This window comes from Stegostoma tigrinum, unplaced genomic scaffold, assembly GCF_030684315.1.
Source record: "Stegostoma tigrinum isolate sSteTig4 unplaced genomic scaffold, sSteTig4.hap1 scaffold_383, whole genome shotgun sequence".
In the NCBI taxonomy this organism is placed as follows: Eukaryota; Metazoa; Chordata; class Chondrichthyes; order Orectolobiformes; family Stegostomatidae; genus Stegostoma; species Stegostoma tigrinum.
Window position 1 is genome coordinate 67,501 of NW_026728311.1, and position 13,150 is coordinate 80,650.

Below are 13,150 nucleotides of genomic sequence, written 5' to 3' on the forward strand. Positions count from 1 at the left end.
ACACTTAGAATTTTTTTTGACACTTAGAATTTTTTTTGACACTTAGAATTTTTTTGACACTTAGAATTTTTTTTGACACTTAGAATTTTTTTTGACACTTAGAATTTTTTTTGACACTTAGAATTTTTTTGACACTTAGAATTTTTTTGACACTTAGAATTTTTTTGACACTTAGAATTTTTTTTGACACTTAGAATTTTTTTGACACTTAGAATTTTTTTTGACACTTAGAATTTTTTTGACACTTAGAATTTTTTTTGACACTTAGAATTTTTTTTGACACTTAGAATTTTTTTTGACACTTAGAATTTTTTTGACACTTAGAATTTTTTTTGACACTTAGAATTTTTTTCTAAGTTTTTCCTTCTGGTTACTGACTTCCCTCGTCGGGCACGGGGATTTTCGACTTCCTCCTCCCGACCGAGGGGCCTCATTTTCGGGCATTTTCCTCAGATTTCCAAGCATTTTTAGACACTTTTCCCGACTTTTCCTGCTTACTGATTTCACACTTTTGGCCATTTTTATGCATTTTCCCGACTTTTCCTGCTTACTGATTTCACACTTTTGGCCATTTTTATGCATTTTCCCGACTTTTCCTGCTTACTGATTTCACACTTTTGGCCATTTTTAAGCATTTTCCTGGTTACTGATTTCACGCTTTTGGACATTTTCGGAGGTTCTGACGGCTTTTTCGCCTTACTGCTTCGGACATTTCGGGCACTTGGCTGACTTTTCCCGCTTACTCCTTCCGGGCTTTTACTCATTTTCGGAGGTTCTGACGGCTTTTTCGCCTTACTGCTTCGGACATTTCGGGCACTTGGCTGACTTTTCCCGCTTACTCCTTCCGGGCTTTTACTCATTTTCGGAGGTTCTGACGGCTTTTTCGCCTTACTGCTTCGGACATTTCGGGCACTTGGCTGACTTTTCCCGCTTACTCCTTCCGGGCTTTTACTCATTTTCGGAGGTTCTGACGGCTTTTTCGCCTTACTGCTTCGGACATTTCGGGCACTTGGCTGACTTTTCCCGCTTACTCCTTCCGGGCTTTTACTCATTTTCGGAGGTTCTGACGGCTTTTTCGCCTTACTGCTTCGGACATTTCGGGCACTTGGCTGACTTTTCCCGCTTACTCCTTCCGGGCTTTTACTCATTTTCGGAGGTTCCGACGGCTTTTTCGCCTTACTGCTTCGGACATTTCGGGCACTTTGCTGACTTCTCCACCTTACTCCTTCCGGGCTTTTACTCATTTTCGGAGGTTCCGACGGCTTTTTCGCCTTACTGCTTCGGGCACTTTGCTGACCTTTTCCCGCTTACCCCTTTCAAGGTTTTGGACGTCTCCGGTCGGGTCCGCGCCCCTCGCCCGGGCCGGAACGCCTCCCCGCCGGCCGAGTTCCTCGGGGTCGCCCCCTCGCCCGGGAAAAACCGCTCCCCGCCGTCCCACAGCACTCCGACTCGGCCAGGCAGCCTCACGGGCACAGCGACTCCTGCCCACCTCGGGAACCGACGCCCCGCTCGGGCTCAGGCTCCGAAAAACCACCACAGCGGGGCAGCTACCCTCAATGCAGCCGAAATTCAAATTCCTCCCCTTCGAGAGGCGCGCCTCACCCGGCCACGGCCTCGGAACTGCTCCCCTTCCTCGGGATCGGCCCCTCGCCCGGGAAAACCCGCTCCCCGCCGTCCCACAGCACTCCGACTCGGCCAGGCAGCCTCACGGGCACAGCGACTCCTGCCCACCTCGGGAACCGACGCCCCGCTCGGGCTCAGGCTCCAAAAACCCACAACAGCGGGCAGCTACCCTCAATGCAGCCGAAATTCAAATCCCTCCCCTTCGAGAGGCGCGCCTCACCCGGCCACGGCCTCCAAATCGCTCCCCTTAGGCGAAAATTAAGCCCCCGTGGCCGATAATACCCCTCCTTGATCGTGCACAAGGGCAGCTCCAAGTTGAACGGGCTCAGGCTCCAAAAACCCACAACAGCGGGCAGCTACCCTCAATGCAGCCGAAATTCAAATCCCTCCCCTTCGAGAGGCGCGCCTCACCCGGCCACGGCCTCCAAATCGCTCCCCTTAGGCGAAAATTAAGCCCCCGTGGCCGATAATACCCCTCCTTGATCGTGCACAAGGGCAGCTCCAAGTTGAACGGGCTCAGGCTCCAAAAACCCACAACAGCGGGCAGCTACCCTCAATGCAGCCGAAATTCAAATCCCTCCCCTTCGAAAGGCGCGCCTCACCCGGCCACGGCCTCCAAATCGCTCCCCTTAGGCGAAAATTAAGCCCCCGTGGCCGATAATACCCCTCCTTGATCGTGCACAAGGGCAGCTCCAAGTTGAACGGGCTCAGGCTCCAAAAACCCACAACAGCGGGCAGCTACCCTCAATGCAGCCGAAATTCAAATCCCTCCCCTTCGAAAGGCGCGCCTCACCCGGCCACGGCCTCCAAATCGCTCCCCTTAGGCGAAAATTAAGCCCCCGTGGCGGATAATACCCCTCCTTGATCGTGCACAAGGGCAGCTCCAAGTTGAACGGAGAAGTCAGTAACCAACCAAAAATAAGCTTGGTTACTGATTTCTCCCGTTGGTTACTGACTTCTCCCTTTGGTTACTGATTTCTCCCGTTGGTTACTCATTTCTCTTGTTGGTTACTGATTTCTCCCGTTGGTTACTGACTTCTCCCTTTGGTTACTGATTTCTCCCGTTGGTTACTGACTTCTCCCGTTGGTTACTCATTTCTCCCGTTGGTTACTCATTTCTCCCGTTGGTTACTCATTTCTCCTGTTGGTTACTGATTTCTTGGTTACTCATTTCTCTTCTTGGTTACTCATTTCTCCTGTTGGTTACTGATTTCTTGGTTACTCATTTCTCTTCTTGGTTACTCATTTCCCTTTCTGACACTTAGAATTTTTTTTGACACTTAGAATTCTTTTTGACACTTAGAATTTTTTTTGACACTTAGAATTTTTTTTGACACTTAGAATTTTTTTTGACACTTAGAATTTTTTTGACACTTAGAATTTTTTTTGACACTTAGAATTTTTTTTGACACTTAGAATTTTTTTTGACACTTAGAATTTTTTTTGACACTTAGAATTTTTTTGACACTTAGAATTTTTTTTGACACTTAGAATTTTTTTTGACACTTAGAATTTTTTTTGACACTTAGAATTTTTTTTGACACTTAGAATTTTTTTTGACACTTAGAATTTTTTTTGACACTTAGAATTCTTTTTGACACTTAGAATTTTTTTTGACACTTAGAATTTTTTTGACACTTAGAATTTTTTTGACACTTAGAATTCTTTTTGACACTTAGAATTTTTTTTGACACTTAGAATTTTTTTTGACACTTAGAATTTTTTTTGACACTTAGAATTTTTTTCTAAGTTTTTCCTTCTGGTTACTGACTTCCCTCGTCGGGCACGGGGATTTTCGACTTCCTCCTCCCGACCGAGGGGCCTCATTTTCGGGCATTTTCCTCAGATTTCCAAGCATTTTTAGACACTTTTCCCGACTTTTCCTGCTTACTGATTTCACACTTTTGGCCATTTTTATGCATTTTCCTGGTTACTGATTTCACGCTTTTGGACATTTTCGGAGGTTCCGACGGCTTTTTCGCCTTACTGCTTCGGGCACTTTGCTGACCTTTTCCCGCTTACCCCTTTCAAGGTTTTGGACGTCTCCGGTCGGGTCCGCGCCCCTCGCCCGGGCCGGAACGCCTCCCCGCCGGCCGAGTTCCTCGGGGTCGCCCCCTCGCCCGGGAAAAACCGCTCCCCGCCGTCCCACAGCACTCCGACTCGGCCAGGCAGCCTCACGGGCACAGCGACTCCTGCCCACCTCGGGAACCGACGCCCCGCTCGGGCTCAGGCTCCGAAAAACCACCACAGCGGGGCAGCTACCCTCAATGCAGCCGAAATTCAAACTCCTCCCCTCCGAAAGGCGCGCCTCACCCGGCCACGGCCTCGGAACTGCTCCCCTTCCTCGGGATCGGCCCCTCGCCCGGGAAAACCCGCTCCCCGCCGTCCCACAGCACTCCGACTCGGCCAGGCAGCCTCACGGGCACAGCGACTCCTGCCCACCTCGGGAACCGACGCCCCGCTCGGGCTCAGGCTCCGAAAACCCACAACAGCGGGCAGCTACCCTCAATGCAGCCGAAATTCAAATTCCTCCCCTCCGAAAGGCGCGCCTCACCCGGCCACGGCCTCCAAATCGCTCCCCTTCCTCGGGATCGCCCCCTCGCCCGGGAAAACCCGCTCCCCGCCGTCCCACAGCACTCCGACTCGGCCAGGCAGCCTCACGGGCACAGCGACTCCTGCCCACCTCGGGAACCGACGCCCCGCTCGGGCTCAGGCTCCGAAAAACCACCACAGCGGGGCAGCTACCCTCAATGCAGCCGAAATTCAAATTCCTCCCCTTCGAGAGGCGCGCCTCACCCGGCCACGGCCTCCAAATCGCTCCCCTTAGGCGAAAATTAAGCCCCCGTGGCGGATAATACCCCTCCTTGATCGTGCACAAGGGCAGCTCCAAGTTGAACGGAGAAGTCAGTAACCAACCAAAAATAAGCTTGGTTACTGATTTCTCCCGTTGGTTACTGACTTCTCCCTTTGGTTACTGATTTCTCCCGTTGGTTACTCATTTCTCTTGTTGGTTACTGATTTCTCCCGTTGGTTACTGACTTCTCCCTTTGGTTACTGATTTCTCCCGTTGGTTACTGACTTCTCCCGTTGGTTACTCATTTCTCCCGTTGGTTACTCATTTCTCCCGTTGGTTACTCATTTCTCCTGTTGGTTACTGATTTCTTGGTTACTCATTTCTCTTCTTGGTTACTCATTTCTCCTGTTGGTTACTGATTTCTTGGTTACTCATTTCTCTTCTTGGTTACTCATTTCTCCTGTTGGTTACTGATTTCTTGGTTACTCATTTCTCTTCTTGGTTACTCATTTCCCTTTCTGACACTTAGAATTTTTTTTGACACTTAGAATTCTTTTTGACACTTAGAATTTTTTTTGACACTTAGAATTCTTTTTGACACTTAGAATTTTTTTTGACACTTAGAATTTTTTTGACACTTAGAATTTTTTTTGACACTTAGAATTTTTTTTGACACTTAGAATTTTTTTTGACACTTAGAATTTTTTTTGACACTTAGAATTTTTTTGACACTTAGAATTTTTTTTGACACTTAGAATTTTTTTTGACACTTAGAATTTTTTTTGACACTTAGAATTTTTTTTGACACTTAGAATTTTTTTTGACACTTAGAATTTTTTTTGACACTTAGAATTCTTTTTGACACTTAGAATTTTTTTTGACACTTAGAATTTTTTTGACACTTAGAATTTTTTTGACACTTAGAATTCTTTTTGACACTTAGAATTTTTTTTGACACTTAGAATTTTTTTTGACACTTAGAATTTTTTTTGACACTTAGAATTTTTTTCTAAGTTTTTCCTTCTGGTTACTGACTTCCCTCGTCGGGCACGGGGATTTTCGACTTCCTCCTCCCGACCGAGGGGCCTCATTTTCGGGCATTTTCCTCAGATTTCCAAGCATTTTTAGACACTTTTCCCGACTTTTCCTGCTTACTGATTTCACACTTTTGGCCATTTTTATGCATTTTCCTGGTTACTGATTTCACGCTTTTGGACATTTTCGGAGGTTCCGACGGCTTTTTCGCCTTACTGCTTCGGGCACTTTGCTGACCTTTTCCCGCTTACCCCTTTCAAGGTTTTGGACGTCTCCGGTCGGGTCCGCGCCCCTCGCCCGGGCCGGAACGCCTCCCCGCCGGCCGAGTTCCTCGGGGTCGCCCCCTCGCCCGGGAAAAACCGCTCCCCGCCGTCCCACAGCACTCCGACTCGGCCAGGCAGCCTCACGGGCACAGCGACTCCTGCCCACCTCGGGAACCGACGCCCCGCTCGGGCTCAGGCTCCGAAAAACCACCACAGCGGGGCAGCTACCCTCAATGCAGCCGAAATTCAAACTCCTCCCCTCCGAAAGGCGCGCCTCACCCGGCCACGGCCTCGGAACTGCTCCCCTTCCTCGGGATCGGCCCCTCGCCCGGGAAAACCCGCTCCCCGCCGTCCCACAGCACTCCGACTCGGCCAGGCAGCCTCACGGGCACAGCGACTCCTGCCCACCTCGGGAACCGACGCCCCGCTCGGGCTCAGGCTCCGAAAACCCACAACAGCGGGCAGCTACCCTCAATGCAGCCGAAATTCAAATTCCTCCCCTCCGAAAGGCGCGCCTCACCCGGCCACGGCCTCCAAATCGCTCCCCTTCCTCGGGATCGCCCCCTCGCCCGGGAAAACCCGCTCCCCGCCGTCCCACAGCACTCCGACTCGGCCAGGCAGCCTCACGGGCACAGCGACTCCTGCCCACCTCGGGAACCGACGCCCCGCTCGGGCTCAGGCTCCGAAAAACCACCACAGCGGGGCAGCTACCCTCAATGCAGCCGAAATTCAAATTCCTCCCCTTCGAGAGGCGCGCCTCACCCGGCCACGGCCTCCAAATCGCTCCCCTTAGGCGAAAATTAAGCCCCCGTGGCGGATAATACCCCTCCTTGATCGTGCACAAGGGCAGCTCCAAGTTGAACGGAGAAGTCAGTAACCAACCAAAAATAAGCTTGGTTACTGATTTCTCCCGTTGGTTACTGACTTCTCCCTTTGGTTACTGATTTCTCCCGTTGGTTACTCATTTCTCTTGTTGGTTACTGATTTCTCCCGTTGGTTACTGACTTCTCCCTTTGGTTACTGATTTCTCCCGTTGGTTACTGACTTCTCCCGTTGGTTACTCATTTCTCCCGTTGGTTACTCATTTCTCCCGTTGGTTACTCATTTCTCCTGTTGGTTACTGATTTCTTGGTTACTCATTTCTCTTCTTGGTTACTCATTTCTCCTGTTGGTTACTGATTTCTTGGTTACTCATTTCTCTTCTTGGTTACTCATTTCCCTTTCTGACACTTAGAATTTTTTTTGACACTTAGAATTCTTTTTGACACTTAGAATTTTTTTTGACACTTAGAATTTTTTTTGACACTTAGAATTTTTTTTGACACTTAGAATTTTTTTGACACTTAGAATTTTTTTTGACACTTAGAATTTTTTTTGACACTTAGAATTTTTTTTGACACTTAGAATTTTTTTTGACACTTAGAATTTTTTTGACACTTAGAATTTTTTTTGACACTTAGAATTTTTTTTGACACTTAGAATTTTTTTTGACACTTAGAATTTTTTTTGACACTTAGAATTTTTTTTGACACTTAGAATTTTTTTTGACACTTAGAATTCTTTTTGACACTTAGAATTTTTTTTGACACTTAGAATTTTTTTGACACTTAGAATTTTTTTGACACTTAGAATTCTTTTTGACACTTAGAATTTTTTTTGACACTTAGAATTTTTTTTGACACTTAGAATTCTTTTTGACACTTAGAATTTTTTTTGACACTTAGAATTTTTTTGACACTTAGAATTTTTTTGACACTTAGAATTCTTTTTGACACTTAGAATTTTTTTTGACACTTAGAATTTTTTTTGACACTTAGAATTTTTTTTGACACTTAGAATTTTTTTCTAAGTTTTTCCTTCTGGTTACTGACTTCCCTCGTCGGGCACGGGGATTTTCGACTTCCTCCTCCCGACCGAGGGGCCTCATTTTCGGGCATTTTCCTCAGATTTCCAAGCATTTTTAGACACTTTTCCCGACTTTTCCTGCTTACTGATTTCACACTTTTGGCCATTTTTATGCATTTTCCTGGTTACTGATTTCACGCTTTTGGACATTTTCGGAGGTTCCGACGGCTTTTTCGCCTTACTGCTTCGGGCACTTTGCTGACCTTTTCCCGCTTACCCCTTTCAAGGTTTTGGACGTCTCCGGTCGGGTCCGCGCCCCTCGCCCGGGCCGGAACGCCTCCCCGCCGGCCGAGTTCCTCGGGGTCGCCCCCTCGCCCGGGAAAAACCGCTCCCCGCCGTCCCACAGCACTCCGACTCGGCCAGGCAGCCTCACGGGCACAGCGACTCCTGCCCACCTCGGGAACCGACGCCCCGCTCGGGCTCAGGCTCCGAAAAACCACCACAGCGGGGCAGCTACCCTCAATGCAGCCGAAATTCAAACTCCTCCCCTCCGAAAGGCGCGCCTCACCCGGCCACGGCCTCGGAACTGCTCCCCTTCCTCGGGATCGGCCCCTCGCCCGGGAAAACCCGCTCCCCGCCGTCCCACAGCACTCCGACTCGGCCAGGCAGCCTCACGGGCACAGCGACTCCTGCCCACCTCGGGAACCGACGCCCCGCTCGGGCTCAGGCTCCAAAAACCCACAACAGCGGGCAGCTACCCTCAATGCAGCCGAAATTCAAATTCCTCCCCTCCGAAAGGCGCGCCTCACCCGGCCACGGCCTCCAAATCGCTCCCCTTCCTCGGGATCGCCCCCTCGCCCGGGAAAACCCGCTCCCCGCCGTCCCACAGCACTCCGACTCGGCCAGGCAGCCTCACGGGCACAGCGACTCCTGCCCACCTCGGGAACCGACGCCCCGCTCGGGCTCAGGCTCCGAAAAACCACCACAGCGGGGCAGCTACCCTCAATGCAGCCGAAATTCAAATTCCTCCCCTTCGAGAGGCGCGCCTCACCCGGCCACGGCCTCGGAACTGCTCCCCTTCCTCGGGATCGGCCCCTCGCCCGGGAAAACCCGCTCCCCGCCGTCCCACAGCACTCCGACTCGGCCAGGCAGCCTCACGGGCACAGCGACTCCTGCCCACCTCGGGAACCGACGCCCCGCTCGGGCTCAGGCTCCAAAAACCCACAACAGCGGGCAGCTACCCTCAATGCAGCCGAAATTCAAATCCCTCCCCTTCGAAAGGCGCGCCTCACCCGGCCACGGCCTCCAAATCGCTCCCCTTAGGCGAAAATTAAGCCCCCGTGGCCGATAATACCCCTCCTTGATCGTGCACAAGGGCAGCTCCAAGTTGAACGGGCTCAGGCTCCAAAAACCCACAACAGCGGGCAGCTACCCTCAATGCAGCCGAAATTCAAATCCCTCCCCTTCGAAAGGCGCGCCTCACCCGGCCACGGCCTCCAAATCGCTCCCCTTAGGCGAAAATTAAGCCCCCGTGGCCGATAATACCCCTCCTTGATCGTGCACAAGGGCAGCTCCAAGTTGAACGGGCTCAGGCTCCAAAAACCCACAACAGCGGGCAGCTACCCTCAATGCAGCCGAAATTCAAATCCCTCCCCTTCGAAAGGCGCGCCTCACCCGGCCACGGCCTCCAAATCGCTCCCCTTAGGCGAAAATTAAGCCCCCGTGGCGGATAATACCCCTCCTTGATCGTGCACAAGGGCAGCTCCAAGTTGAACGGAGAAGTCAGTAACCAACCAAAAATAAGCTTGGTTACTGATTTCTCCCGTTGGTTACTGACTTCTCCCTTTGGTTACTGATTTCTCCCGTTGGTTACTCATTTCTCTTGTTGGTTACTGATTTCTCCCGTTGGTTACTGACTTCTCCCTTTGGTTACTGATTTCTCCCGTTGGTTACTGACTTCTCCCGTTGGTTACTCATTTCTCCCGTTGGTTACTCATTTCTCCCGTTGGTTACTCATTTCTCCTGTTGGTTACTGATTTCTTGGTTACTCATTTCTCTTCTTGGTTACTCATTTCTCCTGTTGGTTACTGATTTCTTGGTTACTCATTTCTCTTCTTGGTTACTCATTTCCCTTTCTGACACTTAGAATTTTTTTTGACACTTAGAATTCTTTTTGACACTTAGAATTTTTTTTGACACTTAGAATTCTTTTTGACACTTAGAATTTTTTTTGACACTTAGAATTTTTTTGACACTTAGAATTTTTTTTGACACTTAGAATTTTTTTTGACACTTAGAATTTTTTTTGACACTTAGAATTTTTTTTGACACTTAGAATTTTTTTGACACTTAGAATTTTTTTTGACACTTAGAATTTTTTTTGACACTTAGAATTTTTTTTGACACTTAGAATTTTTTTTGACACTTAGAATTTTTTTTGACACTTAGAATTTTTTTTGACACTTAGAATTCTTTTTGACACTTAGAATTTTTTTTGACACTTAGAATTTTTTTGACACTTAGAATTTTTTTGACACTTAGAATTCTTTTTGACACTTAGAATTTTTTTTGACACTTAGAATTTTTTTTGACACTTAGAATTTTTTTTGACACTTAGAATTTTTTTCTAAGTTTTTCCTTCTGGTTACTGACTTCCCTCGTCGGGCACGGGGATTTTCGACTTCCTCCTCCCGACCGAGGGGCCTCATTTTCGGGCATTTTCCTCAGATTTCCAAGCATTTTTAGACACTTTTCCCGACTTTTCCTGCTTACTGATTTCACACTTTTGGCCATTTTTATGCATTTTCCTGGTTACTGATTTCACGCTTTTGGACATTTTCGGAGGTTCCGACGGCTTTTTCGCCTTACTGCTTCGGGCACTTTGCTGACCTTTTCCCGCTTACCCCTTTCAAGGTTTTGGACGTCTCCGGTCGGGTCCGCGCCCCTCGCCCGGGCCGGAACGCCTCCCCGCCGGCCGAGTTCCTCGGGGTCGCCCCCTCGCCCGGGAAAAACCGCTCCCCGCCGTCCCACAGCACTCCGACTCGGCCAGGCAGCCTCACGGGCACAGCGACTCCTGCCCACCTCGGGAACCGACGCCCCGCTCGGGCTCAGGCTCCGAAAAACCACCACAGCGGGGCAGCTACCCTCAATGCAGCCGAAATTCAAACTCCTCCCCTCCGAAAGGCGCGCCTCACCCGGCCACGGCCTCGGAACTGCTCCCCTTCCTCGGGATCGGCCCCTCGCCCGGGAAAACCCGCTCCCCGCCGTCCCACAGCACTCCGACTCGGCCAGGCAGCCTCACGGGCACAGCGACTCCTGCCCACCTCGGGAACCGACGCCCCGCTCGGGCTCAGGCTCCGAAAACCCACAACAGCGGGCAGCTACCCTCAATGCAGCCGAAATTCAAATTCCTCCCCTCCGAAAGGCGCGCCTCACCCGGCCACGGCCTCCAAATCGCTCCCCTTCCTCGGGATCGCCCCCTCGCCCGGGAAAACCCGCTCCCCGCCGTCCCACAGCACTCCGACTCGGCCAGGCAGCCTCACGGGCACAGCGACTCCTGCCCACCTCGGGAACCGACGCCCCGCTCGGGCTCAGGCTCCGAAAAACCACCACAGCGGGGCAGCTACCCTCAATGCAGCCGAAATTCAAATTCCTCCCCTTCGAGAGGCGCGCCTCACCCGGCCACGGCCTCCAAATCGCTCCCCTTAGGCGAAAATTAAGCCCCCGTGGCGGATAATACCCCTCCTTGATCGTGCACAAGGGCAGCTCCAAGTTGAACGGAGAAGTCAGTAACCAACCAAAAATAAGCTTGGTTACTGATTTCTCCCGTTGGTTACTGACTTCTCCCTTTGGTTACTGATTTCTCCCGTTGGTTACTCATTTCTCTTGTTGGTTACTGATTTCTCCCGTTGGTTACTGACTTCTCCCTTTGGTTACTGATTTCTCCCGTTGGTTACTGACTTCTCCCGTTGGTTACTCATTTCTCCCGTTGGTTACTCATTTCTCCCGTTGGTTACTCATTTCTCCTGTTGGTTACTGATTTCTTGGTTACTCATTTCTCTTCTTGGTTACTCATTTCTCCTGTTGGTTACTGATTTCTTGGTTACTCATTTCTCTTCTTGGTTACTCATTTCCCTTTCTGACACTTAGAATTTTTTTTGACACTTAGAATTCTTTTTGACACTTAGAATTTTTTTTGACACTTAGAATTTTTTTTGACACTTAGAATTTTTTTTGACACTTAGAATTTTTTTGACACTTAGAATTTTTTTTGACACTTAGAATTTTTTTTGACACTTAGAATTTTTTTTGACACTTAGAATTTTTTTTGACACTTAGAATTTTTTTGACACTTAGAATTTTTTTTGACACTTAGAATTTTTTTTGACACTTAGAATTTTTTTTGACACTTAGAATTTTTTTTGACACTTAGAATTTTTTTTGACACTTAGAATTTTTTTTGACACTTAGAATTCTTTTTGACACTTAGAATTTTTTTTGACACTTAGAATTTTTTTGACACTTAGAATTTTTTTGACACTTAGAATTCTTTTTGACACTTAGAATTTTTTTTGACACTTAGAATTTTTTTTGACACTTAGAATTTTTTTTGACACTTAGAATTTTTTTCTAAGTTTTTCCTTCTGGTTACTGACTTCCCTCGTCGGGCACGGGGATTTTCGACTTCCTCCTCCCGACCGAGGGGCCTCATTTTCGGGCATTTTCCTCAGATTTCCAAGCATTTTTAGACACTTTTCCCGACTTTTCCTGCTTACTGATTTCACACTTTTGGCCATTTTTATGCATTTTCCTGGTTACTGATTTCACGCTTTTGGACATTTTCGGAGGTTCCGACGGCTTTTTCGCCTTACTGCTTCGGGCACTTTGCTGACCTTTTCCCGCTTACCCCTTTCAAGGTTTTGGACGTCTCCGGTCGGGTCCGCGCCCCTCGCCCGGGCCGGAACGCCTCCCCGCCGGCCGAGTTCCTCGGGGTCGCCCCCTCGCCCGGGAAAAACCGCTCCCCGCCGTCCCACAGCACTCCGACTCGGCCAGGCAGCCTCACGGGCACAGCGACTCCTGCCCACCTCGGGAACCGACGCCCCGCTCGGGCTCAGGCTCCGAAAAACCACCACAGCGGGGCAGCTACCCTCAATGCAGCCGAAATTCAAATTCCTCCCCTTCGAGAGGCGCGCCTCACCCGGCCACGGCCTCGGAACTGCTCCCCTTCCTCGGGATCGGCCCCTCGCCCGGGAAAACCCGCTCCCCGCCGTCCCACAGCACTCCGACTCGGCCAGGCAGCCTCACGGGCACAGCGACTCCTGCCCACCTCGGGAACCGACGCCCCGCTCGGGCTCAGGCTCCAAAAACCCACAACAGCGGGCAGCTACCCTCAATGCAGCCGAAATTCAAATCCCTCCCCTTCGAGAGGCGCGCCTCACCCGGCCACGGCCTCCAAATCGCTCCCCTTAGGCGAAAATTAAGCCCCCGTGGCCGATAATACCCCTCCTTGATCGTGCACAAGGGCAGCTCCAAGTTGAACGGGCTCAGGCTCCAAAAACCCACAACAGCGGGCAGCTACCCTCAATGCAGC